Below are 17,840 nucleotides of genomic sequence, written 5' to 3' on the forward strand. Positions count from 1 at the left end.
GCACTTCTGTTGTCAAATTTTGTCAGATATGAACATTTTTGAGCCACACTTAAAGGAAAATGAGAGAAAGGAAGATAGGATGTGATTTTAACCCTACCAGCCCACTGGAAATCAGACAGGTGGACAGTTAAGATCACCCAGCATACTTACCTGCCCTGGAGCTGCCAGGAGCTGAGTGTTTCAGATTTAACCAGCTTCACCAGAAGCCAATTCCAGCAACGACCTGGTGTCAGCATATGGCCTAGGGGAACATCCGATAACCCACCACCTCCTGCCAAAGTTCCGCCCAGAATGGGTGGGAGATCAGTTGACAGGATTTAAATGAGGAGTTAAAATAACCTGGGCCTCATTTCTGGAGCGGGGATGATTTCCAACTAATTTCGCTGCACACCTCCCACAATCCTCTCAAAGTCAAATGGTGCCCTAACCATTTCTTGTTGATTTCAAAGAAAACTCTACAAGAACAGTAAATATTTGACCTCAAGATGTACATGGAGCAATTAGCCTCCAAATGACTTTATGATGTTCCTATTTACAACAGTTAGACTTGTGGCCTTAAAGGAATGGGTTAGGTTTCACATAGCTTCACTCAGCAGCATATTACTGCATTATAAATAAAATGGTATGAAGCAGCTGTCCTTATGAAATGACACAGCCTCTGATTCATGGTGAGCAACACTACAAGCGATGATCTGTTTTACCACAATCAACTGAATTTCTTGAAAATAAATATTCTGAACAGACATAGTATGCAAGTGTTTGTACTCAATTATATTCCAATGCATGTAAAGAATTGGAAACATTGCTTGCTTGTATTCTCAGTTATTGCATTCAATTTTAGGTGGATGCACTTTATGGATGAGTTTTATGGGAATAATTCCAAATAATAAATCAGTCATCCAGTTTCGATGAAATATGCTTAATTCCTTGCATTTTGAAGTGATTTGATCTTTATGTAGTTGTGGCTGCCATTAATGCAGAATTGCGTCTGTGAGTCACCTACACAGTTTTTATCTGAAATTGCATCTTAAGTTTTTTATGGTGAAAGCTACAATGAACTGACAGATAGCTACAAAGTCATAAGTAGAATCAATGCATTATTCCTAACATTCCTTTTTTTCTGTTTTGATCAAGTCTCAACAAAGGAAAGAGAATAAGTTAATTATTTTACTTAATTTCCTATCTGCTTTCCTCTTAATAGTCTATGTGGTATTATAAATAAGATAAAGCCAGTTTTCAACTGGCTGTACCTATTACAAATTGATCCACCATTTTACAACCTTAATGTCAGTATCTTTACCAGACAGCTTGTTAATCAGCTTGTCAACTAGTGTAATACCTAAAAATATAATAAAGAACTACTGACCTGAAGAACTCCCATCCTTTCTTTTGAGCCTTTGGGGGTGAATTTCCTTACTGTTTTCAGTGCAATAGCATTGTATAAAATGGCGTAGGATTTCTTTTCGGAGTGAAGAAAATCAGTGAAAGTTGTTTGTGTCCACTGTGTGCCCTTAAAATGCATCCCCCATCATCCTTTGCTATTTTCTGACTTCCCAAGATTTACCTCCTGAGTCTTCGCAGGTGTTATTTGTAGATGACACTGTGAGAACCAGTGGCCTAGCAGCTCCCAGTTTCCTGGGCTTTTCTTGCCATTGGACTTCAAGTCATGTAATTTTATCTTTGGGAAATATTGTAAAAACAGACATATTAAATTCAGCCACCTGTAATACATCTCTCCCAACTTTCATGCCCATTGACTTTTTTTAGAGGTGTTGGTTGAGAAATAAATGTTGGTCAAAACTCCCCTAATCCTATATTCTTCTTATGGCACCGTGATAAATATAGACAGTTTATACATTTGTATATAGAATCTTTTACCTTGACCTGAGAGAGCAGCCAGGATGTCAGTTTAAGATCTCAACTGACAAATGGTGAGCCAGCTTTGAAAAATTCTCCCAGCACTGCACTGAGGTTTCAGCCTAAATTATGTGCTCAAGTTTCTCGAACTTGAATATAATCTGTTACCCACAACATCAATTTACCAATATAATCAAAACTCATCTACCATTGTGAAATCAGCAAAACATTGTGAACACAAAGTTAATTGTCCGTTGTGACACCATTCACTATCAACCAAAGTCAAAATTACTTCCTTTGTAAGTTAGACTGAGAGAGATGAGGTGCAAGATGGAAATGAGTGGTCAATTTGCATTTCCTTCGACTCACTTTAACATTGCTAAACAGGATTGGTAACTGGCAATGTGATTGGCATTATTTTTAAAAAGATCTACTCTGGGTTTTCAAAGTGTCTGCTTGCTTCAGGAGATAAGCCCACTTTAATAAGGAAATCGGGGTAGAACACTGACTGCTATTTTGGATAGGAATTGGTTAGCGCCTGCTCTGGTTACAGGTCAGGCTCTGACTTCGGATTCAGGCTGAATTTACATTATAACTGCAGCATTAATGCAAAGCCAAACGACTTCATACTGATGCTACAAATATATGGTGAATGTATCCTAAATTGTTTTATACTAATGCAAGGAAAACTTGTACTCTGTTTTTGGATTGTATCCGAGTCACATAGCCTTTTTGGCTCATTAAACAATTCGAATGCTTCAGTATCCCAGGTAATATAGGAAATCTTATATTTATTTATTTGGCTATTTTATTAGCCCAGTCAATATGGCAACTAAATGATACCGTTTATTTTGTAGGAGACCCATTAATGACCTCATACACTTAACCTTTAGCCTGCAAGTCCAGTTGAATGCTGAGTAGAAATCCCATGACTATGGGTTAACAATGTGGGTCAACCCTAACCTTTGAACTGCTCTTTCCTAAAACATTTGTCCATCATTTGTGACATCTACTACTTGTGGAAACTAAGGCAAACCTAACAAAGGTCAAGTGATAAATTTTGATTGTTAAAGTGGTAAATTAAATTTTCATCTAATTCATCATTGGCTGTCTTGAATAATCTGTAGCAATAAATTGCAATCATAAAAGGCAGAAAACATTCTTCTTATGGCACCATGATAAATATAGACAGTTTACACATTTATATGCCCAAAAGTGGTTTCCCCCATATTCAAGTAACTTTAACTATGAGATGCATAGTTCCCTGTCAGGAATGAACACATTTTCTCAAAAAAGTCCATCATTGTGTTCAGTTCATGAATTCCTCTAAGTGTATAGCCATGATAAGATATCTGTGTTATAAACGGTGTACACAGGCCTCACTGATCACTTGTGAGGGCTATGTGCTGTAATAGTAAACCATATACACCAACAAAGTTATAGGTTTGTGCCCTGATCTGTGGTGAGCCAGCTGTTTTCACCAGGAACTATAGCTGTTCTCAGTTCACCTTCTTAAGACGAAGATAAAACAGCCAGGGTTTCTGATCTTGACTCCACCCCAGCCCTGCCCCAATCAGTTAAAGTGTGCCTGTGTGCAATGTTGTGCCTTACCAGATGTCTGAAAAACAGCAGCCAACAGAACTTACTGGTTATCCACCTACAATTTATGTAAAGCACATACAGGAGTGGTAAAAACATTACATTTAAACTTGGGCCTGCGCAACCATCCAAAAAGAAGATTTGGGGTAAGTTAATTAACCAACCAACCTGAAACTTCTGCTTTGAATTAATGTTACCTTTGGATTACTTATCATAAATCAACAAGATACAAAATTAATTGCTATCAATGATGGACAGTTCTGAATGTGTGCCAACAGTCTCAAGTTTAGTAATTATTATGTTTTGTTAAGTTCAAAATCAATAGGTTACATAATCAGGAAGTAATCTATGACTATTAGGGTACTTTAAATTATCATTTTGGTTACTTTGGGGGAATTTTCCCAGCACCTTGGAAGTGGGTTTAGAGGCAGGAGTCCAGGAAAATTGTGAAAAATGCTTCAGGCTGGCTCCCCCAGGTATTCCTGCACCTTTGCACTTTTACTGGAGGTGGCTTCACAGCAGTGACAGCAACTCACCCAGCAGTGGTGGGAAGCCAATTAAGGTAATTGAGGAGGTTATTAATGGTGATTTTTCACTGGACCTTCCAATCTTCCCAGAGGCGACCGAGACCCCTGATGTGTGGCAGTTCAAAGGAGGCGAGTGCATAGTGGGAGGTCCGAGCCACTTGATATTTACTAGCAACAAATATAAAAACAGATAGTAAAAGCTTCTACAAATATATAAAAAGGAAGACAGTAGCTAAAGTAAGCGTTGGTCCCTTAGAGGATGGAACTGGGGAATTAATAATGGGAAACAAGGAAATGGCAGAGACTTTGAACAAGTATTTTGTATCTGTCTTTACAATGCAAGACACAAAAAGCATCCCAAGAATAATAGAAAATCAGGAGGCAAAAAGGAGGGAGGAACTTAAAACAATCACTATCACTAGAACAAAGTACTCGGAAAACTAATGGGACTAAAAGCTGACAAAGTCCCCTGGCTCTTAAAAGAAGTGGCTGCAGAGATAATGGATGCATTGGTTGTAATCTTCCAAAATTCCTTAGATTCTGGAAAGGTCCCAATGGATTGGAAAATCACAAATCTAACACCTCGATTCAAGAAAGGAGGGAGAGAGAAAGCAAAAAACTATAGGCCAGTTAGCCTAACATCTTTCACTGGGAAAATGCTAGAATCCATTATTAAGGAAGTAATAGCAGGACATTTAGAAAATCATAATGCAATCCGGCAGAGTCAACAAGGATTTATGAAATGGAAATCATATTTGATAAATTTGAGGATGTCATAAACAGGGTGGATAAAAGGGAACCCGTAATTGTTGTGTGATTGGATTTCCAAAAGGTATTCGATAAGGTGCCACATAAAAGGTTACTACACAAGATAAGAGCTCATGGTGTTTGGGATAATATATTAGCATGGACAGAGGATTGGCTAATTAACAAGAAACAGAAAGTCAGGATAAATGGGGCATTTTCAGATTGGCAAACTGTAGTGATCAGTGCTTGGGCCTCACATATTAATGACTTGGATGAAGGGACATCGTGTATTGTATCAAAATTTGCAGATGATAGAAAGATAGGTAAGAAAGCAAATTGTGAGGTGGACACAAAGGAGCTGCAAAGAGACATAGATAGCTTAAGTGAGTGGGCAAAAATTTGGCAGATCGAGTATAACATGGGAAAATGTGAGATTGTCTACTTTGGCAGGAAGAATAAAAAAGCTCACTATTATTTAAATAGAGAGAGACTGCAGATTGCTGTGGTACAGAGGAATCTGGGTGTCCTTGTACATATAGACAAAAACTTAGCAATTAGGAAGGCAAATAGAATGTTGATATTTATTGTAAGGGGGATGGAATAAAAAAGTAGGGAAGTCTTCCTACAATTGTACAGAGCATTGGTGAGACCACATCTAGAGTAATGCATACAGTTTTTATCTCCTTACTTAGGGTGGGATATATTGCATTGAAGCAGTTTAGAGAAGGTTCACTTGGCTGATTCTTGAGATGAAGAGGTTGTCTTATGAGGAAAGGTTGAGCAGGTTGGGCCGAGACTCATTGGAGTTTAGAAGAACGAGAGGTGATCTTATTGAAACATGTAAGATTGTGAGTGGCTTGACAGGGTAGATGCTGAGAGGATGCTTCGCCTAATTGGGGAATCTAGAACTAAGGGGCACAATTTCAAAATAAGGGTTACCCTTTTTAGACAGAGATGTGAAGGAAATTCTTCTCTCAGAGGGTTGTTAATCTTTGGAATTCTCTATAGCAGACAGCAGTGGAGGCTGGGTCATTGAATATATTCAAGGCTTAGTTAGACAGATCAAGGGAATGAAGGGTTTTGGAGGGGGGCAGGCAGGAAAGTGGAGTTAAGGCCACAATCAGACTAGCCATGATCTGACTGAATGGCGAAGCAAGATCGAGGGGCCAAATGGCCTACTCCTGCTCCTATTTCTTATAATCTGTCCTTTACTTAGCTCCATGGAGAGCCGGCATGGACTCAATGGGTCGAATGAACTCCTTCTGCCCTGTAAATGACACTATGACTCTACGACTTGCCGAAAATGGAATGACAGCGATCACTCCCATGTACACGTCTACCATTGCATCAGTCTCGTACGGAGACTGCTTCCACTGGGAGTGATCGGGTCAAAGAAAAGCCATACGGCACCTTCAACCTCCCTTCCTTCCAAATCACCCACCATCCTAACCTTTCCTTGCTTTTCCTCTCAATGCTCCCTCTTATATCCCAGTAACTGTAGCTGCACTCCCATTGCAGCCACAGTGAAGGTTGCTGGCCTCCCTCAAATCCTGAGTCCTGATTGGACCTCCCGCCTTCTCAGCCAGCCCACTTTTCCCAATTGGACTACAATCCCGGAGGCATGTTCTTAATTGACCACCTTCCATAAGATTGCACCTGAACTCCCGTTGCTGCAGCAAACAGGTTCAGGACCCAAAAAATGGTCCTGATGCCCAAAAATTCGCAGAGTCTGGAAGATTCAGCCCTTTGAGTCAATGCTGTTCTCTCCATGACTTGTTGTGCATGACATTCTTGTCCCTCAGCTTTGCCTCCTAATTGGCAGTTATTCAGCTTCCTTGATTCATCTTGTCTTGGCTTGTCTGTCTTGGGCAGGTCTAATCCTGTCTAAAAACATAAGAGGGTTCCTTTTCCAGGTCCTTTCACCTTGGAAACAGTAACTTCACGAGCTTCTGCCCCTTTAACACTGCCCCAGGATTTCTGGGAATTTTCAGCACGAATGCAGAGAGTTGAGCTTGCCCTGCGCCTGCTTGATGACCTAACACAGAAATGCCCAGAAAACATGGTGCTGTGGTCTGTCCCATCTGCAGGATTCCTTGCACAGCTCCAAGAATTGAGCGAAGCATATTATTTTTAGGTCCCAATCAGTCTGTAGGACTCAGAGGCTTGCAACAGCATCCCACTTTCCTGTCCCTTCCACTGGTGCTAGGCTCTACAGGCTGCCTTCAGGCTCTGAAATTCTGCTGCTCCTGTCCAGCACTGGGACAAAAGATGCTATATAAATGCAATTCTTTCTTTCTCTTATTTGTAATAGAATAATAGTAATCAAGCTTTCAAAATCTCATGTGATAAAAGAATTGTCAATAAATAGTAATTTCACATCAGTGCATCTTCAGCTTTGAGCTATCGTGTTTCGCCATCAATTATGAGCTCAACAGTAACTCTGTTCTTACAATACCTGTTTGATGTGGTTAATATCATTAAGGTTGTGTTTGATGAAGCTTCTTGCCACATTTTTGCTACACTGAAGTTCTCTGATATAAATCATTCTCCCTTTTTCAGGATTTATTGAAGTTTATTACAAAATAGATTACACTATCATTTGATATTGTAATGCTTTCAACTTAGTCATTTTTACAAATTGGTGTCTATATTTTGTCATAGCAACATGTCTACTAATAGAAAGTGCTGGAAATACTCATCAGGTCAGGCAGAGAAAAGCAGACCTGAAACGTTAACTCTGTTTCTCTCTCCACAGATGCTGCCAGACCTGCTGAGTATTTCCAGCACTTTCTGTTTTTATTTCAGATTTCCAGCATCTGCCGTATTTTGCTTTTATGTCTACTAATAGGCTAGTTTCTTAATCACACAGAAGATCACTACTGATGAATGGATGATGATGATATGTTAGTGCCTCACAAGAGCATTTTGGGCTCTGGTCTTGACTGGGTGAGTTTTTGAGCGGACTGGGGGGACGGGGTGGGGGTACTTTGGTATTGGGGGAAGGAGTTGTGGTCAGGGAATCCAGAGCTCCAGGTTTCCCGTATGTTGTGAAGTTTTGACTGCACAGCATCCATCTTTTTTTTCCTGGAGGTTCCCCACTCGGAAACCTTAGCTCCCTATTGAGCACAGAATGGAGGAGGAGGAGGCTGGTAAGAAGTCTCTAGTTGAGTTTCTGGTAGCATGTGGGAGGGCGGGTGTTGCGTTTGGTCTGGATATTGTGGGAGGCTCCAATCTTGGTTCCCATTCTGGGCGGGTTCAGAGGAAGACATCCTATCCTGAGGGGTGCTGGGGGGGTTTAATCCTGGAGCAGAGTCCCATCCTGTGGGGCAGGGTGGTCATCGGTGATCATGGGGGTCAGAGTTGTCAATCCTAGAAGAGGGAAGCAGGTAAGCATGGTGAACTGGGAGGAAACATCCAGGTCCTCCTGGCCCACAAGTTCTCGAAAGGCAGAAGTCCTTGTCTCCCTTTAGCTGTTGGTTTTCCCAAGATCCAAGAAATTCTGTGGGTCCGGGTCAAAATCTGAGACATGCAGCCTCATTATAATACTTAAATGACCAACCCACCCCCTGGAAGCAAGTTGGTTGCCTGCCCCGTTCTGCCTTTGGCAAAACCGAAAGAGGGCAGGTTTGAGGCAGGTTGTTTTCATTTGAGAGTTTTAACATTTTCACAGCCGAGCTGACCTAAACCCAACCTTTTTTTGGTGGGTAAATTTCCCCTTTTGGAATCTTACAATCTTACAGTGAAATAACAAAATGGTTAGATAGTTGAGGATAGACAGGCAAAGAGTAAGTGTGGAAAGAATATTTTGAAGATCTATACCATGTACAAAGCATGGTAGATGAGTCATAAGTGGAGTGGTGTTGATGTTGGATTTATTGGAAGATGAAGTAAAGATCTATTGCTATTGATAGTTTGAAAAAGAGCTAGACTCCTGGTATTGGTAATATAACTGCACTGATGTTGAGTCAGGTTAGGAATGTACTCTGAAAATGACTCAAAGCCTGTTACGCAAAATTTGTGAGTTTTACAACAATTACCTAAAGATTGGGAAAAGGCAATCATAATACCAATCTTCAGAGCGAATGCAGCAATTACAAAGAAATCAGCTTATTGAGCCTTTATAGCCACTCCAGGCGCTGCTCCACACACCACTGACCACCTCCAGGCGCTTACCCATTGTCTCTCGAGATAAGGAGGCCAAAGAAGAGCTTATTGAGTGAACCCAGAAAACTATTTACGAAGACACTGTAGGGAGAAAGTGAAAATGCGTAGATGTGGTACTGTTGGTTTTGGAGCAGGACAAAGTACAATAGACCCAACTGTTTGTGCTAAGAGAGATTTCAAAGAAATTTATAGAACACAGTATCCATTGTTCAACAACTTCAGAGACTTTAAGCAGGCCTTTGACAGAGTATTGCAAGAAGACATGTGACATGTCTTGAGGATGTGTGGTATTCTGGAGAAACTTGTCAGACTGATAGAAAACATTGATAACAAATCCTTGAGTACTGTTAGAATGGATAGGAAAGTAATAGAATATATCAACAATTGAGGTGAGACAATGATGCACACTATAGCCTAATTTATTTAATCTAGTAATGGAAGCAGTACTGAATCTTGCACTAAAAGATGATATTAGACAAGTTTCCTTATGTGGCAAGCTTTTAAATAATCTCAAATCTGCTAATGACATTGACCTTATAGCAATATCTAAAATAGATTTTCAGAGACTAACTGATAAGGTATAAATAGAGAGTTGAAAATTTGAATTATGCATTAACAATACACATGAATATGAAGGTCATGTCATTTGTGCAGCATTAGAAAGATTATAGTTGAAGGGGGTGCAGTTAAACAAACGAAAACATTTGTATAAAAGCAAAATACTGCAGATGCTGGAAATCTGAAATAAAAACAAGAAATGCTGGGAATACTCAGCAGGTCTGGCAGCATCTGTGGAGAGAGAAACAGAGTTAACGTTTCAGGTCAGTGACCCTTCTGAAGTCAGTTCTGATGAAGGGTCACTCACCTGAAACGTTAACTCTGCTTCTCTCTCCACAGATGCTGCCAGACCTGCTGAGTATTTCCAGCATTTCTTGTGAAAACATTTGTATACCTTGGTGGGTAAGCGATAGAGCACCGTAATTGTGAAGAAGATATCAAAAGAAAAACTGGACTTGCTGCAACATTTTAAACATAAATTTGATGCACCAGCCAATCTATCTACATCCCAATAGTGATAAGCCAATAGGCAATGGTTTTACTGCTGCCATCCTCTCTTACATAAGTAATGAGGGGCAGACCAGGAAATTGGAACAGGTTAGTTTCAGGGTCATGTGGGCAGGTGGAAGTATCATCCCACCACTACCCTGCCAACAAAAGGAGTACGAAGCTCCACAAACTATATGTCAATAATGTTGAACAGACATCATTGGAAGGTTGGAAGTGAGTTGGGATTGGGTTTGAGATTATTGAAGTTTTAACATCTCAGTTGTTGATACATTCCATTAGTTGACTCTTAAATACCCTCTAAAATGGCCTACAAGCCACTCAGTTTCTCAAGGGCAATTAGGGATGGGCAATAAATGCTGGCCTTGCCAGCGATGTCCGCATCCCTTAACAGATAAAAAAAAAATCTCACCCGACCCCAATCCACTGGTTTTGTGGGGGAGGTTAAGTTTCAACCCAGTATTTCCAATTGCAACTTTTATGCAAATGATTTGCTTCAATATTGCTGTCAGTGCCATGATCCACACCACAGCACAAATGGGGAGAATTTAGAATATCAGGGATCTTCTATACTCAGTGACACTCATTCCACAAAATAAGTGGAATGCCAGTTTTAAGTTGATTCTTGTTCTTGAGACACACAGAAACCAATCTCCATGTTAAAGAATCTCCAATATAGGCTTCTGAGAATTTCCATGTTGGTAGAGATTTCATTTGCCCAATATGGTGCACATACTTTCCTCCTACAAGAACACAAAAATACTTTAGTCCTCAGAATTTAGGTGTAGGTTGGAAACAGCCAGAAATTGCACAGTTCTGCTTGAGTTTAATCAGTTAAAATAGCACACCCTAACAGCACAGAAATTAGTATGTTTCCCACTGCTCATCCTGCTCAGGCATTGGCTTGCATGGTTATCTGAACCCGAGTTGAAAGAATGTCAACTCTCCTCCAGGTTCCATTAGCAAGCCAGAATTGTTGGCCAGTCAGTAACAGTGGAGCCTTGCCGACACACCTTGTTGGATTACTGAGTGCCATGATGAAGGGGGTTAACTTAGTTCTGATCTTTTATCAACAGATACATCACCCTGGGGTCAGTTCAAACTCAAAAAGACAGCACTTATCTGGTGTCTATGGAGGATAGCCTCTAGTTGAGTATTAGGCAAATAGCAGGTACCAAGAGATCCTCATGAGGTGGTTCTGAAACTCCTGCTAGAAGATAAGCAACAGTTTGAAAATAGTTCCACACATATGAGTTCTGATGGAAGGCTGGGTTCGATAAGCTCCTCCTGACTGTCATGTGGAAACAACTGTGTTAAAGATGAGGAAACTGTTCTTGCAAGTCTTGAGATCACTTGATGCTATTAGCTAGTACCAGGAACTCAAAAAGGTTTACTTTGAGACTTGGGCTGGAGATAAGGGCAGATAATGTGATGATACATGCTTACCTGCTGGCCTCCCCACTCAGTGGCCAGTCCTCCCGACAAGAGCAAAATGCCTGCGGGGTGGAAGTGGCCCTTAATTGGGCACTTGAGTGGCTCAATAGGCTACTCAGTGGGCAGTTATATCCCTGAGGTTCGTGCTGCTGGTAATATGCCATGGCGGTGGGAAGACATCAGGCTCCTGTCCCAATGCCTTCTCCTGCCATATTACCACCCCTCCCACCACCCAGCCCATCGCCATGGGGCTGGTAAAATTCAGCCCAAAGTAACTGAAAGGTCTATGGAATCAGATATAAACGTAGACCAGGCATTGACCAAAGCAGACTTCTAGCAGAAGTTGAATGTGTGTAGCTAACCCTATCCGGGCAAAGGTTTTCAAGGATGGCCATTATGGATGCAAGTCTACTCTTCCAAAGCAGCATGAGCACCAGAAGACCTTAAGACTGCAGGGATAGCACTGAACTGCATCACAGGATGCTTTTATGACAGCCCATTTTTCCTTATGGGGGATTGGAATATGGCAAGCCTGGAACTGGAAATTTCTCCAGCAGAAATGTTCTTTGCTTCCTTCCTGATGTTCACCAATTATGTGCTATTGTCATGGAGTTCATAAGTGGCAGGCCTTATGTCTTCTCACAGGGAGTTGTCAATCTAAGGAACAAGTTGCTGCTTCATGCAGTGAATGTGGATTTGCTGCAAGCATTCAAAAAGGAGCTGGCTGCATTCCTGTATGTGACTCACATAACTATGGATATAAGGTCTCTCAGTCACCATGGTCTCCTAGAACTTATTTGATCGTCATCAGAGGTTAGAGAGGATTTTGAAGCATTTTCTTCCTAAATTGCTATAGGGATTTTTCCTGATTGTACTTACCTCTCTCAGGAGGCTGCCTAATTGTTTTTTGGGGGGCCTGGGTGGAGGTGGCAGGCAAGTGGACCTAGGGGGGACAATGTGAATAAGGATCATGGTGTGCATAAGTTGCACAATGACAGTATGGGACAGGCTTGATAGATCCATGGCTAAATAAGGAAGGTAAGGATTGTATCAAATTGAAACACTATACAATTCTGTGAAGATTAGTGGCAAGTCAGAAGATTGGACAGATTTTAGCAAAGGATGACTAAAAAAAAATAAAGAGCGAGAAATTAGATTATGAGAGAAAGCTAGCTAGAAATATAAAAACAGATAGTAAGAGTTTCTACAAGTATTTAAAAAGAAAAAGAGTAACTAAAGTGAGTATTGGTCCTCTAGAGAGTGAATCTTGGGAATTAATAATGGAAAACAAGAAAATAGTGGAAGCGCTGAACAGGTATTTTGTGTCTGTCTTCAGTGTAGAAGACTTAGAATACTTCCCAAAGATACTTGAAAATCAACAGGCAAGAAAGAGGGAGGAACCTAGAACAATCACCATCACCAGGGAAAAGGTACTGGGAAAATGATTGGACCTAAAGGCTGCCAAGTCCCCAGGACCTGATGGCTTGCATCCTAGGGTCTTAAAGAAATTACTGCAGAGATAGTAGAGGCATTGGTTATAATCTTCCAAAATTCCTTAGCTTCTGGAAGGGTACCAGCAGATGGGAAAATCGCAAATGTAACACCTTTATTCAAGAAAGGAGGGAGACAGAAAGCAGGAAACTGTCATAGGGAAATTTCTAGAACCCATTATTAAGCAGGTTATTGCAGGATACTTAGAAAATCATAATGGGATCAGGCAGAGTCAACATGATTTTGTGAAAGGGAAATTGTGTTTAACTAATTCATTTGAGTTCTTTGAGGAAGTAACAAGCAAGTTGGATAAAGGGGAGCCTGTAGATGTGGTGTACTTGGATTTCCAAAAGGCATTTCATAAGGTGTCACATCAAAGGTTACTACACAAAGTAAGAGTGTATGGGGTAACATATTAGCATGGATAATGGATTGGTTATCTAACAGGAAGTAGAGAGTAAGAATAGATGGGTCTTTTTCGGATTGGCAAGCTGTAAATAGTGGAGTACCACAGGGATCGGTGCTGGGGCCTCAACTATTTACAATCTATATCAATTACTTGGATGAAGGCACCGTATATATGGTAGCTAAATTTGCCAATGATACCAGGAAAGTAAGTTGTCAAGAGGAGGTAAAGAGTCAAAAGGGGATATAGATAGGTTAAGTGAGTGGGCAAAAATTTGGCAGATGGAGTATAATATGGGAAAATGTGAACTTGTCCACTTTGGCAGGAAGAATAGAAAAACAGTATACTATTTAAATGGAGCGAGATTGCAGAACGCGGTGGTACAGAGGGATCTGGGTGTCCTGGTACATGAATCACAAAAAGTTAGTATGCAAGTATAGTAAGTCATTTGGAAGGCAAATGGAATGTTGGTGTTTGTTGCAAGGGGAATGTAATATAAAAGTAGGGAAGTTTTACTGCAGCTTTATCGGGCCTTGGTGAGACCACATCTGGAGTACTGTGTACAGTTATGGTCTCCTGATTTGAAAAAGGATATAATTGCATTAGAAGCATTTCAGAGAAGGTTCACTCGAATGATTCCTGGGATCAAGGACTTATGAAGAAAAGTTGAACAGGATGGGTCTTTACCTTTTGGAGTTTAGAAGAATGAGAGGTGATCTTATTGAAACATATAAGATCCTGAGGGGACTTGATAGGGTGGATACCAGGAAGATGTTTCCTCATAAGGGAGACTGGAACTAGGGGACACAGTTTAAAAATGAGAGGTCTCCCTTTTAAGATGGAGATGAGGAGAAATGTTTTCTCTCAGAGGATCGTTAGTCTGTGGAATTCCCTTCCCCAGAAAACAATGGAGGCTGGGTCATTGAATTTATTCAAGGCTGAGTTAATTAGATATTTGATCAACAAGGGAGTCAAGGGTTATGGGGGGCAGACAGGAAAGTGGAGTTGAGATTACAATCAGATCGGTCATGATCTTATCGAATGGCGGAGCCGGATCGAAGGGCCGAATTGCCTATTCCTATTCCTATGTTCCGATCAGATGGCCTTTTCCTGTCCTTCATTTTCATCTGTTTATAAATCAATTGATCATGCAGTTATGAATAGTTTGGCTAGTCCTTTGCTTTCCAATTGTAGTGCTCAACATCATTGGGCAACTTCAGGCCACTGGCTGGTTATCTCCTTCATCAAGTGGAGTTCATAGCTAATTTTGGCTTCTGACAAAACATGACAGATTTGATTGATTGATAGCTTTCTGTGCTATGAATGGCCAAGCCAAGATAGCCTCAGGAACAGGTAGATAATGCTGTTCACAAAGCCTGGGATCAGGTCTGTATGACTGTCAATCAGACAAAATTCATGACAAATGATGATCCTGGCATAACTACCAGGAAGTGGTTTTTAAACGTGGATTAAGATATTAAAATTAGAATGAAAATATCAATTGATTCATCATATGGAGTGCACAAAAATGCTTTTATTTGTCTTTGTGAAAGCAGATTGATGGCTCAGGCTGCTCAAATGAACAATTTATATAATGGTGCATTGGTGCAGAATGTTTCCTGGGATTAGAGGAAATGAAATACAGTCTGCTTCTGACAATTCAAAGTTCATTTGTGCACTAAACAAATGAATTGTCCAATACTGTAAATTAAGCAGCAAAGTGAGAATTTAATGCTAAATGATTGAGTTGACTTAGAATTAAGTGTTGGCTGTAATTATATTTTATCAGATATCGTTGTTTATATTTGAACTACAATATATAATTCCTATAAAATACTTTGACATACTGAACAAGTAGAATTTGCTCAGTATTTGTTAGTGTGCAACAATCGTGTCTCTGGCTGGCTTCCCACATTTACAGGGCATCATCAAGTGCACACATGTAGCAATTGGGGCACTCCTAGCAACATAGAAAATAGGAGCAGGAGTAGGTCATTTGGCCCTTCGGGCCTGCTCCGCCATTCAAAAAAGATCATGGCTGATCGTCGAATTCAGTACCCTGTTCCTGCTTTCTCCCTATATCCCTTGATCCCTTTGGCATTAAGAAATATATCTATCTCCTTCTTGAATATATTTAATGACTTGGCCTCCACTGCCTTCTGCAGTAGAGAATTCCACAGGTTTACCACCCTCTGAGTGAAGAAATTGCTCCTCATCTCGGTTCTAAATGGCATACCCTGTATCCTGAGACTGTGAACCCTGGTTCTGGACTCCCCAACCATCAGGAACATTCTCCCTGCATCTAGCCTGTTAGAATTTTATAGGTTTCTATGAGATCCCCTCTCATTCTTCTAAATTCTAGTGAATATGGGCCTCGTCAACCCAATCTCTCCTCACACGTCAATCCTGCCATCCCAGGAATCAACCTAGTAAATCTTCTTTGCACTCCCTCCATGGCAAGAACATCCTTCCTCAGATAAGGAGACTAAAACTGCACACAATACTCCAGATGTGGTCTCACCAAGGTCCTGTATAACTGCAGTAAGACATCCTTGCTCCTGTACTCAAATCTTCTTGCAATGAAGGCCAATATATTATTTGCCTCCTAACTGCTTGCTGCACCTAAATCCTTGCTTTCAGTGACTGGTGAAAAGGACACCCAGGTCTCGTTGCACCTCCCCCTTTCCCAATCTCTCACCATTTCAGATAATAATCTGCCTGTTTTCACAACCAAAGTGGATAACCTCACATTTATCCACATTATATTGCATCTGCCATGCATTTGCCCACTCACCCAACTTGTCCAAATCACATTGGAGCCTCTTTGCATCCTCCTCACTGCTCACATTCCGCCCCCCACCACCACCCCCCCCAGCTTTGTGTCGTCTGCAAACTTGGAAATGTTTCATTTAGTTTGCTCACCCAAGTCATTAATATATATTGTGAATAACTGGGGCCCAAGCACTGATCCCTGCGGTACCCCACTAGTCACTGCCTGCCACCCGGAAAAAGACCTGTTTATTCCTACTCTCTGTTTTCTGTCTGTCAACCAATTCTCAATCCATGCCAGTATATTACCCCTAATCCCATATGCTTTAATTTTGCACACTAACCTCTTATGTGGGACCTTATCAAAAGCCTTCTGAAAATCCAAATACACCACATCCACTGGCTCTCCCTTATCTATTCTACTAGTTACATCTTCAAAAAACTCCAGTAGATTTGTTAAGCATGATTTCCCTTTCGTAAATCCATGCTGACTTTGTCCAATCCCATTTATGCTGTCCAGGTATTCTGCTATTACATCCTTCATAACAGACTCTAGCATTTTCCCCACTACTGATGTATGGCTAACTGGTCAGCAATTCCCTGTTTTTTCTCTTCCTCCTTTTTTAAATAGTGGAGTTACATTTGCCACCCTCCAATCTGTAGGAACTGCTCCAGAGTCTATAGATATTTTGAAAGATGACGACCAATGCATCCATTATTTCCAGGGCCACTTCCTTTAGTATTCTGGGATGTAGATTATCAGGCCCTGGGGATTTGTCAGGCTTTAACCCCATTAATTTTCCTGGCACTATTTTTTTTACTAATACTGATTTCTTTCAGTTCCTCCCTCTCATTAGACTCTTGGTTCCCTAATATTTCTGGGAGGTTATTTGTGTCCTCCTTTGTGAAGACAGAACGAAAGTAAGCGTTTAATTGTTCTGCCATTTCTTTGTTCCCCATTATAATTTCCCCTGTTTCTGACTGTAAGGGACCTACATTTTTCTTCACTAATCTTTTCCTCTTCACATATTTAGAGAAGCTTTTACAGTCAGTTTTTATGTTCCCTGCAAGTTTACTCTCATACTCTATTTTCCCCTGCTTAATCAGCCTCTTTGTCCTCCTTTGCTGAATTCTAAACTGTTCCCAATCCTCAGACATGCTGCTTTTTCTGGCAATTTTATATGTCTTCTCTTTGGATCTAATACTATCCCTAATTTCTTTTGTAAGCCACGGTTGAGCCACCTTTCTGGTTTTATTTTTGCGCCAGAGAGGAATGAATAATTGCTGTAATTCATGCACACGTTCTTTAAATATTATCCATTGCCTATCCACCGTCAACCCTGTTAGCAAAGCTCCCCAGTCTACCATAGCCAACTCGCGCCTCATACTCTTTATTTATTTTTATTTTTTATTTAGAGATACAGCACTGAAACAGGCCCTTCGGCCCACAGAGTCTGTGCTGACCAAGAACCACCCATTTATACTAACCCTACAGTAATCCTATATTCCCTACCACCTACCTACACTAGGGGCAATTTACAATGGCTAATTTACCTATCACCTGCAAGTCTTTGGCGGTGGGAGGAAACCAGAGCACCCGGCGAAAACCCACGCGGTCACAGGGAGAACTTGCAAACTCCGCACAGGCAGTACCCAGAATTGAACCCGGGTCCCTGGAGCTGTGAGGCTGCAGTGCTAACCACTGCGCCACTGTGCCGCCCATACCTTCGTAGTTTCCTTTATTTAGATTCAGGACCCTAGTTTCAGATTCAACCACTTCA

General features: G+C 40.9%; 1 long non-coding RNA gene across 1 annotated transcript in view; it reads right to left on the bottom strand.

Annotated features, from left to right (window-relative positions):
* The window catches only part of LOC137347713 (uncharacterized), a 30,911-nt gene that overhangs the window by 4,161 nt on the left and 8,910 nt on the right, over window positions 1–17,840 (bottom strand). Inside the window, exon 2 of the long non-coding RNA XR_010969006.1 lies at window positions 1,367–1,678. This is a non-coding gene — a long non-coding RNA (uncharacterized lncRNA). The remainder of the gene's footprint in view (window positions 1–1,366; window positions 1,679–17,840) is intronic.

The sequence above is a fragment of the Heterodontus francisci genome, chromosome 1 (genome assembly GCF_036365525.1).
Source record: "Heterodontus francisci isolate sHetFra1 chromosome 1, sHetFra1.hap1, whole genome shotgun sequence".
Classification (NCBI taxonomy): Eukaryota; Metazoa; Chordata; class Chondrichthyes; order Heterodontiformes; family Heterodontidae; genus Heterodontus; species Heterodontus francisci.